The sequence below is a fragment of the Carcharodon carcharias genome, chromosome 25 (assembly GCF_017639515.1).
Source record: "Carcharodon carcharias isolate sCarCar2 chromosome 25, sCarCar2.pri, whole genome shotgun sequence".
NCBI classification, from domain to species: Eukaryota; Metazoa; Chordata; class Chondrichthyes; order Lamniformes; family Lamnidae; genus Carcharodon; species Carcharodon carcharias.
In genome coordinates, this window is record NC_054491.1 from 10018780 (window position 1) to 10037874 (window position 19095).

The window sequence follows — 19095 nt, forward strand, 5'->3', positions numbered from 1 at the left end:
GCAGAGCAGACTCGATGGGCTGAATGGCCTACTTCTGCTCCAATGTCTTCTGGTAAAACCCAGCTCCACTTCAAGATCAAAAGAATCCAGTAACAAATTCTGGTTCCCATGTTACAAAATGATACAGAGGCACTGGTGAATGGGAAAGGATGATTTACAAGGATGATATCGTAACTGAGATGTTATAACAATCAGAAAAGGCTGAACAGTATCAGGTTATTTTCTCTAGGAAAGAGGAGACTGAGGGATAGCCTAATAGAGCTTTTTTCAAGATCATGAAGGGGTTTGATAGGGTAGATGTAGAGAAGATATTTCTACTTGTAGGGAAGTCAAGGCCCTAAATATAAGATAGTCTCTAGTAAATCCAAAAATGTATTTGAAAAACTTCTTTGCCCAGAGGTTCGAGGGTAGAAACTGCTATTGCGTGGAGAAGTGGTTGGTCTGAGGAAAAGACAGATTTGCATTTATACAGCGCCTTTCACAATCTCAGGTCATCCTAAAATGCTTTACAGCCAATTAAGTGAAGGGTAGTCACTGCAGTAATGTAGAAAAAGTGGTAGCGAATTGGCACACAGCAAACTCCCACAAGCAACAATGCAATAATGGACAGATAATCTGCTTTTGTGATGTGGATTGAGGGGTAAATATTGGCCTGGACACTAGTGATAACTGTCCTGCTCATCTTCAAAACAGTACCAGGGGATCTTTTACATCCATGAGGGGGCAGGTGGGGCCTCGTTTTAAAGTCTCATCCAATAGATGGCACCTCGAACAAAGCAGCATCCCCTCATTACTGAGTGACAGTAACTGGAGTGACAGCTTTGCTTTTGGTGCTCTAATCCTGGACTGGGACTTGAGCCCACATCCTTCTGACTCAAGAGGCGGGTGCGATAACAACTGAGCCAATGTTAACATGGAAACTGGTTAAGTATAGGAGGGAGCAAGGAATAGAAGGATATGCACTTACTGCAAGCTGAAGTAGGATGGGAGCAGGTTTGTGTAGAGTGTAAACACCACCACAGGCCAGTTGGGCTGAAAGGACTTAAGAACATAGAAAAGGGAGGAGAAGTCAAACCTGCTCTGCCATTCAATATGATAATGACCGATCTTGGGCTTCAAATCCAATTTGCTGCCTGATCCTCACATCCCTCAATTCCAAGAGACCAAAAATATGTCTATCTCAACTGTAAATATATTCAATGACGGCACATCCACAATCCACTGGGTAGAGAATTTCAAAGATTCACAACTTTTGGAGCCAAGGAATTTCTCTTCGTCTCAGTCCTAAATGATTGGTCCCTTATCTTGAAACTGCGCCCCTTGTTTTAGATTCCCCAGCCAAGGGAAACAGTGGGGAAGATCTTCCGGTTGGCGAGCAGGGACAGGGACCGCTCACTGACGCATAAAATGACACGGGATGACGTTGGGTGGAACTCCCGACGTCACTCCATGTCATTTCCATTTTCAGGTCGGTGGGGGCACAGCCAAGTCAGTTGCGCGCCCGACAACCTGTCAACGGCCTATTGAGGCCACTTAAAAAGTAATTAACCTCGTTAATGGACCTGCCCATCCAACCTTAGGGTTGGCGGGCTGGCCAGGAGCCCTGGTGGGCTTAAGAAAAAGCATGAAACCTCATCCGCGGGCGGGACGAGATTTCATGAGGGTTTTTAAATATTTAATAAAGGTTTCAGTAAAAGTGATGGACATGTCCCAACTCATGTGACAGTGTCACATGAGGGGACATGTCAGGGAAATGTTACTATCATTTGCTTAACATTTTAAAATTTGGAGCAGATCTCCCCGAGGCAGCACTTAGCCTCAGGAAGGTCAGTGCGCTCTTTCGCGCACACTTGTCTGAGGGAATCCCCCCGCACAGGGAGCGCATAGCATTTCCTGGCAGACGCCTGGTTGGTCTGGCCTTAATTGACCTGCGCATGTAAAATGGTGGCGTGCCCCCAATCGGGGGCACCGATCAGAGGTGCGCCTGCCCACACCCACTCAATCCCCCCCCCAACCCCAAAGAGGGGAAAATTTTCCCCAGTGTCTCAGTATCTACCCTGGCAAGCCCCTTCATAACCTTAAATGTTTCAATTCTTCTAAACTCCAGACAATATAGACTCAATTTATTCAGCCTTTCATCACAGGGCAACCATCTCAACCCAGGGACCATTCTAGTGAACCTTCACTGTACTGCATCCAATGCAAGTATATTCTTTCTTCCTTAAATATGCAGACCAAAATTGCACACAGTATTCCAGGTGAGGTCTCAACAAAGCCCCAAACAATTGTAGCAAGACTTATTTATTTTTGTACTCCAATCCCCTTGCAATAAAGGCCAACATGCCCTTTGCTTTCCTAACTGCTAGCTGTGCCTCCATGCTAACTTCTTGTGCTCCTTGTACAAGTGCACCCAATGTCTCTCAGAACATCAACATTTACAAATTTCACACCTTTAAAAAATATTTTGCTTTTCTATTCTCACAATCAAAGTGAATAACCTCACACTTCCCCACATTATACTCTATCTGCTATCTTGTTGCCAACTCACATAACATGTCTTTACCTCTTGGCAGCCTCTGTGTCCTCCTCACAGCTTACATTCCCACATCGCTTTGTTTCATCAGCAAACCTAAATACATTACTCTGTCTCTTCATCTAAGTCATTATTCAAAAAGGGAGACAGGAAGCAGGAAACTTCAGGCCAGTTAGCTTAACATCCATTATAGGGAAAATGTTAGAAGCTATTATTAAAGACATTATAGCAGAGCACTTGGATAAAATCAGGGTAATCAGGCAGAGTCAACATGGTTTTCTGAAAGGGAAATCATGTTGAACCAATTAATTGAAGTTCTTTAAAGAAATAACATATGCTGTGGATAAAGGAGAACCAGTGAATGTACTGTATTTAGATTTCCAGAAGGCATTTAATAAGATGCCACATCAAAGGTTATTGCAGAAAATAAAAGTTCATGGTGTAGAGGGTAACATATTGGCATGGATGGAAGATTGGCTAGCTAACAGGAAACAGAGGGTAGGCATAAATTGGCCTTTTTCTGGTTGGCAAGATGTAACAAGTGGCGTGCCACAGGATCACAGCTGGGGCCTCAACTTTTTACAATTTATATAAATGACTTGAATGAAGAGACCGACATAATGGTTGCTAAATTTCCCAATGGCACAAAGATAGGTAGGATGGTAAGATGTGAAGAGGACACAAGGAGGCTATAAAGTAATACAGGTAGGTAGGCAAAGATCTGACAAATGGAGTATAATGTGGGGAAGTGAGAAATTGTCCATTTTGGCAGGAAAAATAAAGAAGTATATTAACTAAATGGAAAGCTCTGAGATGCAGAGGGGTCTAGGTGTCCTACTTCATGAATCGCAAAAGGCTAGTATGCAGGTACAGCAAGTAATTAGGAAAGCTAATAGAATGTTATCATTTATTGCGAGGAGAATTGAATACAAAAGTAGGGAGGTTATGCTTCAGTTGTACAGGGCATTGGTGAGACCACATCTGGAGTACTGTGTACAGTATTGGTCTCCTTATTTAAGGAAGGATGTAAATGCGTTGGAAGCAGTTCAGAGAAGGCTTACTAAACTAATACCTGGATTGCCTGTGTTGTCTTATGACAGGTTAGGCTTGTGCCGGCTAGAGTTTAGAAGAGTAAGAGGTGACTTGATTGAAACATATAAGATCCTGAGGGGTCTTGACAGGATCGATGCGGAGAGGACGTTTATTCTTGTGGGAGAACCTGGTACCAGGGGGCACTGTTTAAAATAAAAGAGGTTGCTCGTTTAGATGAGCAGAAATTTTTTCTCTCAGAGGGTTGTAAGCCTTTCGAACTCTTCTTCAAAAGGCAATAGAAGCAGATTCTATGGATATTTTTAAGGCAGAGGTTGATAGATTCTTGATAAGCAAGGAAGGGGGGTGAAAGGTTCTCAGGGTTAGGCAGGAATGTGGAGTTGAGGTTACATTCAGACTAGCCATGGTCTTATCGAATGGCAGAGCAGGCTTATAGGGCCAAGTAGCCTACTCCTGCTCCTAGTTCGTATGTTCGTACAATTATATGTAATTGTTGAGGCCCCAGTCCTGATCTTTGCAGTGCTCCACTAGTCACAGCCTACCAAATTGAACATGCCCCATTCATCCCTACTCTTTGATTCCTGACCGTTAACGAATTATCTATCCATGTTAATATATCACCTCCAACTCCTTGAGCTCTTATCTTATGCCTTAGGCTTCTGTATGGCACCTTACCGCATGCCTTTTCGAAATATATTACATCTACCGGTTCACTTTTATCTGCCCTGCTAGTAACATCCTCAAAAAAAAGAGTAAATTTGTCAAATAGGATTTCCCTTTTGTTAAACCATGTTGACTTGTTCTAATCAAACAATGTTTTTCTAAGCGCATTGTTAAGGTTTCCTAAATAATAGATTCCAACACTTTCTCAATGACTGATGTCAGGCTAACTGGCCTGTAACTCCCTACTTTGTCTCATCTTCCTTTCTTGAATAATGCTGTTACATTGGCAAACTTCCAATCTGCTGGGGCCGTTCCAGAGCCTACAGAATTCTAGAAATTGAAAGCCAGCACATCCACTATCTCTGCAGCTATCTCTTTTAAAAGCCTAGGATGTGAGCCATCAGGTACTGGGGATTTGTTGGATCTCATACTATGACATTAATTATTAACGCCACCTCGTTGCACAGTAAACTGTGCAAAAGAGAGAGTTGCAGATGTTCCTTTTTCATTCTGTATGCCTTTTTGAAATGTTATGACCCCTGGAATATTTATTTCCCAACTTTGGTCAATTCTTACCAAATCTCTGTAATGGTGATTAGATCTAAACCATTTATCTCTATTTGTGCCACTAGTTCATCTATCTTATTATGGATGCGGTGTGCATTCAGATAGAATGACTTCAATTTTACTTTTTTAACCACTATTTTTTGCATGGATCTTACTCACTGATACACTATTAAACTCTCTGTCCCTTCCTTTCCCTTGTCATTATCCACATTGATATGCCTTTCCATTGCCTCAACTTTTATCTTTGGATTTCTAAATCTCCTCCCCCTGTTAGTTTAAAGCCATTTTCCTTTGCTCTGATACTTCTGGTGCACTCTCGGTGTTTGTATACTCTGCCCCTTCTCGTCACATTCTGGTTACCACTACCTGTATCACTACCCTGCACGATTTGCCTTGTTCTCTCTCTTTAAATTTCCAAATCTCTCCTCATGTGAACCTAGCCCTATTTCTGTGCTGCATGTTCTGTATGATTCTATACAAAATGACTTGCTTTCTCGCTAGTATTGTTAAATGACAGAAATTTGCATGTTGGACAAAGTGTGATGCCTGAAATGCAACAGAGAGTCTCAAACCTCTTTTTAAATCAGATACAACACATGAGTAAGCAATTCTCAATAGCCTTATAGCCATGATTTTATTTCTTATGTTTGATTTTGCTTCATCCATTTGGCAAGAACTCATTTTTTAACGAAAAATTTACCTCCTTTGTGTGGCTATTTTTTCTTCATAAAATTCTAGCATGGTAATGCAAAAGCAGGTCAGAAATGAATTAAAACTGGGTTTGCGTATTTATTTACTAAATGATGTTTCATTATGTGTGTCCTAGTACAGAAAAGGATATTCAGCTCGATGCACAATTGTAGCTATATTTATTGCAAAAACGATTGTTTGGTAGGCAGTTAGCACAGTAATAATATCAAGCTGAAAAAAGTAATGGGATAAAATTACATTCCATCTATCTGTTTCTCTTCAGAACTCAGTTCCTGCACATTCTTTAGTTAATTCATGTTGCAGACATCTTAAAGCAGTTGTACAGAAAAACAACATAGAACTGCAGTGAAGTTTTAGCCTCGTTGACATTTATAGAAAGAAGGAATAATACAAAGTATTGCTCTTTTCATTTTTTTATCAAATGACAACATTAAATATTCCAGGTCTAGTTATGACACTGACCAGAAATAATGCATGATTGAGTGATAATACATGATTCCTTCACAATGTTCTATCAATGCGCTTCAACCTCAAACTTCGAAGAGCTTTCTCTCCATTACTAGACCCCACTTCCTTCTTCAGGTTTTTATGTTTATACACGTTTCAAAGAGGATCCATTAATCACTGAAACATCAGGAGACAACTGTGCTGTAGACTCCACTCCACTAGGAAGTGATTATGACTGACAGACTCATTTAAAGTACAATCATTAAATGTCAGCAGAAACAAAAGCTGTTCTTACAAATTTTTCTCAGCTGGATTTTATACTCAGTCATACACTCAGAATCTCTAACCTTTTGGAGTTAGGATCCAAGTCCTCTTGTCAAAGTGAATGATTAAACAGAAATGTGAGCCCCAACACACAAAAAATTCAAACACCCATTCACCAAAAAAAAAAGGTATTTAGCGTGTACCTTGTCCATCTTTCATTTAAATGCTTGCTACTGCTGGTCTAATATTTGATCTGGCAGTTTTTCAATCAATTAATGTAGGCCAGGTCCACTTTCATGCGCTGAATAAGCCGTTTTTAGTCAAAAACCTTCAGCTACGACTCCTTTTATTTCTTTATCAATTTCAAAGCGAACACTATGGGCTACTTAATGGGATATATCTATTTCCAATATGACAAGATATCCCTTATTATTCTTTAGCTCAACCCAGACAAACTGTACAAAACTATGTTGATTAAAAACTTTATATGACAGCAGTTCTGTCCCTAAATAACCAGGCTACACCTCCTACCTTCCTTTCCTTCTTTACTCAGCTGAACACTTTAGAAGCAAGAATATTTACTTCCCATTCTTGCTTTGGCTGAAGCTATATTTTCATGAAGGCAGTAACAGAATATTCTTCCATTTTAATTAATGGGCTGGATTTAGTCCTACCGTCTTGGCACCCGCTGGTGGGTCTGAAAGTCATTGGGGATCTGGCATGGGTCCGTGGTTGTCGACTGAACCGAATTATGGGCAGAAAGCTCATGAATGCGGGTCAATGGGCTTGCCACTTGACCACATGGCAGGGCACAGCTCTGACCGTGAGAAACTCCGCTCCTTAGAATGTCAGCTCAGCAAGTTCTTACACAGAGAAAAGTTCTCTAAGATCAACCCAGTGCCCTGTGAGTTAAGGAAGCCACATTAAGGAACCATGCTCTCAAAACCAGCTGTCTAAAAACCAGCATTGTCCAAAAAGCACACATTTTTATTATGTGCCATGCATCATTATTTTTATTTTACTCATTTAAAATAAACTTATCTGGACAATTCGACTAGGCACCGCATGGTACTGGACTACTTATCCTCTTCACTGCTTGTGCGCCGGTCTATTCCCGCAGTCTAAGCGACCCTTTGACTCTACATGACCTGGATTGACCAGGACAGCCTACTACCTAAAGTGCCCACCCCGAAATCCGGCAAATTCGGCATAAGCTAGGTCCCAAGGCTGCCAGTTTTGAGCAAGTGTGCCTGTATAAGTTAGCAGCTTTCATCGAAGGTATGAGGGACATGTGTAAGTTTCACTAAATCGGGGAGACAGGATTAAAATCTACCGAATTGCATTTAATTTATATTCCAGTGGGCAATTAAGTGTATGAAGAAATGAAGTTCCCACTGCTATCAGATGAGTTTCCCACCTTGTTACCTTCTTGCCACTGAATTAAATTACTATAGTTTTCCCACCGTCGGGAATCCTAAGTGTAGCCTCCTGAACAATTTTCCGTGCCCACCTGCCATCTTGTCCACTCCAGCAGGCTCCAAAAATTCTTTTATGCTCTCCCCACCCCCACTAGAGCTATACCTTGAGTGGCCTACCATCCATTCTTAATTAGCACATTCGTTTAGATAATATCACCAATTTAACACCTATGTGTTCTTTTGTACTGTTGTTTGTGACATCTTTTGATGATCTGCTTCTATCACTGCTTGTTTGTCCCTACAACCACACCAACCCCCTCCACTTCTCTCTCTCTCTCTCCGCCCCCCACCCCCCACACACCTTAAACCAGCTTATATTTCAACTCTTTCTTGGACTCGAACTCAAGTTCTGTCGAAGGGTCATGAGGACTCGAAACGTCAACTCTTTTCTTCTCCGCCGATGCTGCCAGACCTGCTGAGTTTTTCCAGGTAATTCTGTTTTTGTTCCAAAAATTCCAGTCCAGTGTCTCCCATTCTCAACTGCTCTTCTGCTGTTATTTGCATATAAACCAATGATCAATTCATACCCCTCAAAACTATTTTCCCTTCTGTATTTTCTGTATGTTTCCTTCACTGTCATGTTTCTTAACTTCTTCCTTACTGGCCTAAAGCACATTCTCTAAACTGAAATCCAAGGTTCCTATTTTAAACTATTTTGCCCCATCACAGCATTTATTCTTTATTTTTCCCCCATATACTCTGATGAAAATCTCTATCTGACGGAATTTAAACTTCATTTATTCTTAGTTTCAAAATATTGGTGCCAATAGTCCAGATCTAACCTTACTCAACAACAAACTTCAAAACTGACACCAATGCCTTCAACTTATAATCTTCCCGACAATACCACTTTCCCAACCAGGCATTCAAATCTTATGCTGCCTTAGCATGTGGTACAGGTTGTATTCTTGAGAATAACAGCCTTAAGGTCTTTTCTGTTACTTTATAAAACTGAGCACGACTTATTACAGAACTATATCGCACCTTAGGTCTGTATCTGAGTGGCCCGTTTCCTCCATCCCACTATCATCATCAATTCCCACATCGACCATTGGCTGTTTATTGAACCATCCCAAAAGTCCATCCACACACTTCTTTATATTGTTCACTCTAGCACCCAGAGAGACACCATACTGAACTGTACTCCAAGTTGCAGCTGTATTCATCCTCTCTAACCCACTGATAATTTATCCTACTAATAAAGTTGGACTTTTCCTTTCCTCACTGGTCTGCTCCATTGGGTCCCTGCCCACATATCATCTGCCAACGGCCTTCTTTCCTTGAGATAGAACTGCTATTCATAAATCTCTAACCACCTTGTTGCACTCCAGAAAAGCCAAGGTGTTGGTTATTTTATCAGAATTCCTCTGGCTTTTCACTTTCGTGAAGTGAACACCTTAATTGTACTTCCCTTAAGTCAGTCAAACACAAATTCAACTATTGTTTTCAAATCCTTCATCCCAAGTTGAGAAATGAATCTATCAGAAGTCCTGGACAATTCTAAAAATTTTAAGTTTTCATATGTACAAAGTAAAATATCTGATATTATCTCAAATCTAATTGAAAATGGCACAGGATTATGCCAAGAAGTCCTGCAAATAGATGATAAAGCTAATGAGCCAGCACTATAAGCCGAGAAATTAATTACTCACGTGGAACTCCCAAAGTCATTCAAATGAAAAATTATGTTTAAATTAATCTTCAAAATTTGACTTTGTGCAGTCTTTGGTTTGTGAAATTGCTGTATACCTGAAAATCATTGTACCACAAGGCTGAAGTTTCAAATACATTTTCAAACTCACGACTACAGAACCCTTGAACTTATGTTTCTTCATGACCCTCACCAGGCAACTCTCATTTGTGGAAAGCTGATGGAAGAGTACAATAGATATTTTTACATTCCATGGTACTGTATTTATTCCAAATAAGAACAGCATGTACTGGGTTTTAGATATTTTCATTTTTCATCGGTGACTAATCGACCTATCCCATACAAACAAAGTTTTAATTATATAAATTATTTGCAAGATCTCACTCAGATATTGGTCTGCTCAATGTAACACTATGTGCTAAGCAATTCATAAACTGTGAACATGCCAATCCACACAGACATTATTTCATATTTCACAGTTCAGCCGATCTAGCAAATTGGAATGTCACATCTTTTACTTCGTGTTACAAAGAATTATTACCTCAATGGAAAACTTTAGCAAAGGGGCAGCTTCTCAAAAAGACAGGGACAGAATCTTATCAAAGCTTGGTTGCTCAGTTTCACAGCTGCCCTAAGTGCTCTTTAAAAGAAAATTGTGTCAGTATTTTTTTTGAGGTGTAGAGCTTAAAATTGTTTTGCAAATTATAATTATTTCATTCATCACTATTTAGATCTCCCAATTTACTACAGGTCAGAACCAATGATAAAATTAATAGGTTATTTTGTGTTTTTCAATCATGATTGCTGAGAAGCAATTCTGTTCCTATATCGATCAAATAGAATATAATTTCTCTCCAAGCTCTAGCTCAGACAGTAGATGAAACATCAGACTGACTTTCTCTTTTTGCTTTAAGTGTGGTTCACACGAACATATGAAGTAGGAGAAGTAGGTTGTTTGGCCTCTCGAGCCTGCTCCATCATTCAATAAGATCACGGCTGATCTGTTTGTGTTTCGAGTTCCACATTCCCATCTACCTCTGATAACCTGTGATTCCCTTGCCTAACAAGAATCCAGCTACCTCTGCCTTAAAAATATTCAGTGGCCCCGCCTTCACCGCTTTCTGAGGCTGAGTTCCAAAGTCACAGAACCCTCAGAAAAAATTTCTCCTCATCTCTGTCCTAGAAGGGTGACCCCTAATTTTAAAATAGTGCCTCCTAGTTCTGGACTCACCAGCAAGATGAAACATCCTTTCCCCTCTCCACCTTGTCAAGGCCATTCAGGATCTTATATACTTCAACCAAGTCACTCCTCATTCTTCTAAACTCCAGTGGAACAAGCCCAGCCTGCCCAATCTATCCTCATAAAACAACCCACTCATTCCAGGTATCAATCTAGTAAACCTCCTCTAAATTGTCTCTTCCAACGGATTTGCATCCTTCCCTAAATAAGGAGACCAAACTGCACACTGTATTCAAGATGCAGTCTCACCAATGCCCTAGGTTCCTAATGTTATTTTTCAAGTTCAAGGGTACAGACACTGAGAGGTCAATTTTGGCATCAGGTCTTGGGACTGACTGCCTGAAATCACAAGCAGTGAACTGGCCAAGTTTGTGGCCAGAATTTTTCCGTCGGCGGGTTGGGGGGGGGGGGGGCGGGGCCTGCTCGCCGACGCAAAAATGACGCGGGGTGATGTTGGGGCGAACCAATCCCGGCCCATTTCAATATTCAGGAAGGCGGGTGGTCAGCGAAATCAGCTGTCCGCCCGCCGACCTGTCAATGGCCAATTGAGGCCATTGACAGGATAATTAAGCCAATTAAAGGCCCTGCCCGTCCAACCTTAAGGCTGGCGGGCAGGCCAGGAGCCCCAGTGGGCTTCTGAAAAAACATGAAACCTCATTTACTGGCGGGATGAGGTTTCGTGTCTGTTTTAAAAAAACTTTAATAAAGTTTTAATCATATTTATTAACTTGTCCCATCTCGTGTGACATTATCACACAGGAGGGACACGTTAATAATATTTTTATTTTTTTTTTTAAGTTTATCAAACTGTCAGCGCTCTCCCTGAGACAGCACTTAGTCTCAGGGAGCAGTGCACTGTTTCGCGTGCATGCGCGAAAGAGCACGCTTTGACAATTGGGGAATCCCTCCCCCTCCAGCACAAGTCAGGCGGCCCACTCAAAATGGTGGCGGGGCCCGTTTCGGGGGCAGAGTTCGGCTGCCCACCCGCCGCTGAGCCGGTGGGGCCCGCCCGCCCATCGAGGGCTAAATTCTGCCCTGTGTGTTCGGTTTAATTACCATTTGTGCATGAATTAGGCCTGGACTTGATAGTTTGTCCATTTGGAGACAGGAAATGGTACACTATTCAGGATTTAAAGATCAGCAGAATCTTGATGTGACATTGTAGCCAAAGAGGGAGATGAACTGCTGACGACTTCCACAGCCAAAGGAGTAATAAGTTTCACTGTCTGACAGGATTACCCATGTTTTACTTGAGCAAATTCACTTAAACAAGTTGACTTTCCTGCATTACAGCAGTGACGACACTTCCAAGAAATACTTCATTGAGCATAAAGCACCTTTTGGATGTCCAGTGGTCATGAACATAGGAACATCGGACTCAGGAGCAGCAATAGGCCATTCAGCCTTTCGAGCCAGATCTGCCATTCATTAGGATCATGGCTGATCTGGTTGTGGTCTCAACTCCACTTTCCTATCTGCACCCCATAATGCCTGAATTCCTTGTCCATCAACAATCTGTCTAACTCTGCCTTGAACAAATTCAATGACCCAGCCTCCACTGCTTTCTGGGGAAGAGAATTCCACATACTCACAACCCTCTGGGAGAAAAATATTCTCCTGATCTCTGTCTTAAAAGAAAGCACTATATAAATGCAAGACTTTTTCTGAGGAAGGACATCCGCTTCCCTGGGGATGGTTGCCCTATCCCAGGGAAATTTGGACAAGATGCTTCACAGAAGCTATGAATACCAGCAGGATTGTTCCAAGAAGGTGGCTGCATTGCCATATTAATGTCCTCACCATCTTTCATTGTTCCAGCCATGAAGGACATGACCCATACTCTCACCTCAAACACATCCCGACATTAACTTGGAAAGTTATTCTGTCTTATTATTCAGCAAAGAACATTCTATTAAACATCTCTTTTGGTTATCCTCACATCATGAATTACTGTTCTGCCTGTTTTTTCCCATTATAATACAGCACAATTTTGTTCTTGCAATCATGCACACAATGATCAACAAACTGATGCACAGCTAATCAACAAAATAAGAGCAGCTGAAGCTGAATGGCTTCTTGCCAATGCCGTTTATTCAACCTCTTCTATTGTTCTTCTAGGGGAAGACTGTCAATTATAAGAAAGTAAGAAGCTGTAAGGGAGATCCCTCAAAATGAATCCTCTCACTCTTTTGAAAGAGGTGGTATAAGAAATTCAGAACAGGGACGATATGAAGAAAACAGGAGATGTTTGGAAACCTGGTTCTAGCTGAGGATTTGTGGCCAACTTTTCTTGTTCTTCCTACTTCAGCAAATAATCATTCCCTGAAACCACACCTGAAATTTAACACCAATTCTTTGCATGTCACTGTGTAGGCAGCAAGCCGAGATGTTGCCATCTTAACTTGTCTCTCCTCTCTTCTATAGACAGTCCTGTTGACATGAATGATGGTGATATCACTGACCATAGGATGCAGGCTTCAAAGTCTTAGCTTCGATAGGAGTCAATGGAACGTGTTATCGGTTTGATCCGGCACCTTGATGCTTTTTATCATGTGAGGACCAGAGCTGTGCACATTATTCAGTGCTAAAACCAAGGTTCTAAATAAATTGGCCTCCTTGTGTTTGTGTTTCTTTTCTCTTGAACCTTCCCAATCGCCTCTGCCTGTCATCGAAAACTGACATCAAAGACCAAGCTGGCACCACTGAAATCTGTCTCTGGGGACATGAAAGGGGTCAGCTCACCTGTAATATCCTAATGAGGCCAGTATTTCCTTCCTAATATCCAGTTTTAATCCAATTTTTTTCCCTTTCCTTAATTTCCAATTTCTCTCCTGTTAGTTAGGATGCAGGTACAGCAAGTCATTAGGAAGGCAAATGGAATGTTGGCATTTATTGCAAAGGCAATAAAATATAAAAGCAGGAAAGTTTTACTTAGCTGTACAGGATCTTGGTGAGACCACATTTGGAGTACTATGTGCAGTTTTGGCATCCTTATTTAAAAAAAGGTATAGTTGTGGTCGAAGTTCAGAGAAGGTTCCCTTCCTGGAATGAGGGGTTTATGTTACGAAGCAAGGTTGAGCAGGTTAGGCCTATACCATTGGAGTTTAGAAGAATGAGAGGTGATCTTATTAAAACATATAAACTCCTGAGGGGATTCGACAGGGTAGATAGCGGGAGGAAGTTTCCACTTGTGGAAAAAACTAGAACCAGGAGACACAGTTTAAGAACAAGAACTCAACTGTTTAGAACGGAGATGAGGAGATTGCTTTCTCTCAAAGGGTCTTCAGTATGTGGAATTCTCTTCCCCAGAAAGCAGTGGAGGCTGGGTCATTGAATTTATTCAAGGCAGGTTTAGACAGATTTTTGATAGACAAGGAAGTCAAGGGTTATGGACTGCCAGATGGCAAAGTGGAGTTGAGATCACAACCAGATCAGCCATGATCTTGAGTGGTGGAGCAGCCTCGAAGGGCTGAATGGCCTACTTCTGCTCCTAAGTCCTATGTTCCAACCTGAGACCTAACAAAACCATTCTAAAAGTAAATGGATTCTTTTACAAACTATTTGCTTAGAGATATTTAAAAGAAAACTGCTCCCTGATTCCCTAATATTGCATTTTATCATCGTGATAGAAAATATATTAATTTTCAAAGGTTTAATGGCAGATATAAGGTTTTGTTTGAAATCTACAAATTGATTCTAATGGAAGAGAAAGGTGATTTTGAGAATATTTCAAATATATCCAAAAAATAGTGGGCGTGAGCAGCATTTCTAAGCACTAACTGAGAAATATTATTTTATTGGAGGTAGTAAGAAGTATCAGTTAGTCATAATGCAGCTGCAGCAAATGCACCTTTCACACTTCTGAACTAACAAGTCATTCAACCCCCGTGAGTTTTGAAAAATAGTGTCTCCTGCCAACATAAGATGGACACTGATACCCGACTGCGCATAAGCACTGGTCCACACATGCTCAGAAATCCAATTATGTCACTCCGCTGCGCCCAGCCTGCCAGTACCCTCTGCATGTGCATCAATAACTCATGGGAGCTGTGTTGGTTGGGGAAGGACCCAATAAAGGCTTCAGCCAAGGTGCAGTGCGATTAATGCTGTTGCTGGAGGGAAGAGCGTGGTTGGGAGGCAGATCGAGGTAGGGTCAGTGACGAGGAGTTCACGGGGCAGGGGGTTCACAGGTCTGCTTTATAGTCATCAGGATCAGTCTCTTCTACATACATAAAATGGGAATTTATTTAGCATTACAAATTGAAGCTGAAACAATGGACTGTGTTTGGGTCACATGCAATTACGTTATTATAGATCAACATTCCTATAACAGTTGGTATTACATTAAATGCCCAATTTATTATTTCCCTTTCCTAATGTTATATAGGAGAAGTTTCACACTGGCAGGAGTTAAAACTTAAAGATGGTCAAAGAAATCCATGCTTCCTGATTTCCGGACCATAACCCCGCTCCATGCTCCTAAGCCCCACCCAGTTTATTCCAGGACCTTGAAGTTTGGAAAAATTGTTCTCAATCTTTGTTTGAGAGCAGCTTTGACTGCAGTCACAAGCAAGAATGTGAGAATCTATTTACAAAGCCTGTTGGAGTTGTCTTTGGTAACAATGGAGTGTTTTACCCAGTCACAGGGTGTCACTGAAACACTAACTCCCAGCTCCAAACAACTTAAAGAGTTCATACACAGAATTTTTTTTTAATAACCATTCATGGGATGTGGGCACTGCCGGCTAAGCCAACATTTATTGCCCATCCCTAATTGCCTTGGAGAATTCTCCTCCTACACCCAGTACCCAGTACTAATTAAATCACGGATAGGGATCTGGGTTTTAAAACTCCCAATTGTATGTTCCCCTATGTTTTCTCGAAAACACCAAAGGCATATTTTCAAAAATGCAAATAAAAATGCAAATTTTTTTAAAGAGCTAATCTTTGCTCCTACTCTGTTGCTCACAATGACTCAATGGAGTAAAACACTAGAACTGCGCATGCGCTGCGTTGCTAACAAACGCAGCCTTTGAAAATTCCAGCTGTGAGATTTACAATATCAGTCAAAAAGGCAGAACTGCAAAGACAATTATATATTTCACACAAATGCACTGGAATGAATCCATAGGTGGGATTTAAATAGCCCATGGGGGTCTAGCCCACCAGTCAATGAACCAGCGGGGAACTTCCGCCAGTTTAATGGAGCAGGCCGGACAGTCTTAAGCGCCATTCAGGCACTTAGGTGGCCACCATTGGACCCCGGAAGTGGAAATCTCGCCTGCAAAGATTTGGCGGCCAGAGGCCATCAGCTCCTGATTGATCGCCATGCCACCACCGGGAGCAGTGGTGGCAGCTGGCAATGCATCCACCAGAGGCCCAGGATCATTGAGCGATCCCAGGCCAAAGGTGAGCTCAGCTCATTAACGAGCCCAACTGGCATTCCACTGTTGGTGGCCGGGAACTTCACGTCAGTCCATCCAGCCCTTTGACTTTATCGGGAGGTTTTGCCACCTCCGTGAGACTGACCCGAGGCCTCTTCCGCGATTAAGAGGTTCCCACTGCGACAGGCTGCAGTAAATTCCGCCTCAAATACTAAGAGAACCAAAGTAATGCTAAGAAGATAAGGATGTCTTCCTTATTTCTTGTTCAATTTGCTTTCATCGTAGTGCCTTGAGGAAAAAATTTCAGCATGGTTCTGTGCTTCAGAAAACAGGGAATAGTATATTTAAGCTGTTGAATCAGGCACTGAATTTAGAATGGTTTTCTCCATAGCAGCCTGAAATTAATATTCCCTCAGCTGTTAGTTTAAGGAGACCCTCATTTTCATTCCTTTGATTTGACTTAAATGTAATATTGCCAGCGGCAGCCAATGAATAAGGTTATCATCTTAATCAACTGCAACACCTGACTCCTAATGATGGATAAGCAAGATTTGATTCATTAGTCACCAGTGAGCTTAAACAGAACCAGAATATTAAATGTCATGAAGTGATCCATAAGGAGTCTGGGGAAAGCAGTCAACTTAAGGCAGATGACGCAGTTTCCATATTAATGGTATCAGTTCAAGACTTTCCAACATGGCAGTAGCATTAGCTTAGTCTTCTTTAAAATACTTACAATATTTACAACAGCAAGAATATAATGGTAGGTAAGATGGCAAAAAATGTATTAGTACGCAATTATGAAACTAGCAATTAAATGTCAATTTATAGCGATTCTACATTTAAATATATTTTGAATAACTAAAATACAGGAGTTTAGTCCCCAAGTGAGATCAGTTATTAATGTCCCACCAGCTTTTCTTCATCCCTGAACAATGAACATTTTATTGAAACAGGTAAAGAAACAGAACAACCAAAAATTTTCAGTCTGAAAAGTAAGTAAAGCCATCCCCAAGTAAACTGCAAACAAGCTGACAAACTAATTCACTTAAACAACACTGCTGAACGAACTCTCTATTACAATTACCTTTTGAAATATTGAACTGGTAATTGTTGAAACGACCCATAAGCTTTAAAGAACACCATACCAATATTTTGCTTTGAAGACTGCCATTAGGGAAAAGAAATACTAAACACAGAAACAAAACTGCAAGTTTTGAATTAATAAATCCAGACACTATTAACAATTAGGTAAATAGAAAGAGTTTATACCAGATGTATGAAAATGGCTCATCACTCTAAATATCTAGTCAATATATATTTGATGTTGGGAAACTTATTTTGCACCCCAGTTCAACATCATTCACTTAACATTTTATACCAAGAGTAATCGAATGGAAAAGCTGGTTCCGAATCCCAGCTTCAGCTCCATTCGGGTTCCGCCCACACTGAATATGGGCCCTGACAACATCCCAGCCCCAATGCTGAAGACTTGTATTCCAGAACTAGACGTGCTCATAGCCCATGCTGCTCCAGTACAATGACACCCTGGCATCTACTATTATTTCAGTTTCAGCCCTAACTCTTAAGTTTTCTCAATTGCACTCCACATATTATATACCATTCTTATCATTGGGCACCACAAATTCTTATATTTAATATTTGTAAATGTTACAATATCGTGACAGCTTTTTTTCTAAGAACTGTTGAACTTTCATTCTATATTTGTTGCGAACAAATTTGCGATAGATAAAGCACTTTATTTACCATCATAAACATTTCTAAAAGGGCCAAATTCTGGTGATAAGGAAAAGGCCACGAGAAGCTTTGTAAGAAACAGAGTTATTTCTGTTGTTCTTAAGTTTTAAAAAATAACACAAATAAAGAGTGCTTTGCTAAACACATTGTGCTGTTTGAAATAAGTTTTAAAAATAAAACAATAAAAATTCACTGTGATAATCTTATTGAAACATCCAACATCCAAAGGAAGCCATGTGGTACATCAAATACAAGGGTATGGTAAACTACAGGCTGAGAAGCAAAAGTCTGTTGTTATAAAAGTGACAAAGTGTAAATTGATAACGACTTCTTTAAGACAGAACCTTTTCCTGTTTCCAAAAGGTCTCGTGATATCAGACTAAGTAAGATTTCATCAGAAATTACCTCCCACCACAAGTCATCCCCAGTCTGGAATATGTTTTCCCCAGTCTGGAATATGTTTTCCTCCTTGAAAATTTTAACTGAACTGTCAATGATTTAAGATAATAGTTTGATATTTTTTTGTTGTGGCTTTATACTCAGAGGAAAGCAGACTCACCTTTTCCTCAAACCCTTCTCTCTCCGGAAGTGTCTCTAATTGTTAATTCATGCTGCAACTCTATTAGAATATGGGTAAAAATTATCAGCTGGTTTCCCTCATCATCCTAATCTTCACAAGGACATAAGAAATCAAAGCAGAAGACCATAATGCCTGTTGAGCCTGCTCCGCCATTCAATATAATCACGGTTGATCTTAGGCTTCAACTCCACTTTCCTGCCCGCTCCCCATAATCCCTTGATTCCCTGAGGCATCAAAAATCTGTTTTTCTCAGCGTTAAATATATTCAATGATGGTGTATCCACAACCCTCTAGGGTAGAGAATTACAAAGATTCACAACCGTTTGAATGAAGAAATTTCTCATATCAGCCCTAAATGATCGACCCCTTATCCTGAAACTGTGTCCATTTGTTCTTGATTCCCTAGCCAGGGGAAATAATGTCTCGATTCTAATGTTGAAACCTATGTTTCCTGGTTTTTGAACATTTCATAATGCTGAACAATTGCTAGATAAATTCAGTCAATTTCCTCTGCAATGTTGGAAAAGTTGGGTTCAGTCACCTTAAAGTCTCCTCTTCAAACTGAAGCAAGCTCAGCTTCCTTAAATTTTCCTCAAAATTTAAATCCTTAAAACTCATATTCAATTCATGCACTAAGCTGCAGTGATAGACTTGAGAAAACTGGTAGACATGAAGGCTTTGTTTTAGTAGTTTCCTTCTCCACCACATTGCATTCACCAGCAGTTCAATTTAAGAATTCTCTTAAAAAGTGACCATTTGGTTTCATTCA

General features: G+C 40.7%; 1 protein-coding gene across 2 annotated transcripts in view; it reads right to left on the reverse strand.

Moving 5' to 3' along the window:
* Nucleotides 1–19095, reverse strand: part of snx19b (sorting nexin 19b) — a 182625-nt gene that overhangs the window by 120712 nt on the left and 42818 nt on the right. The window lies entirely within an intron of this gene.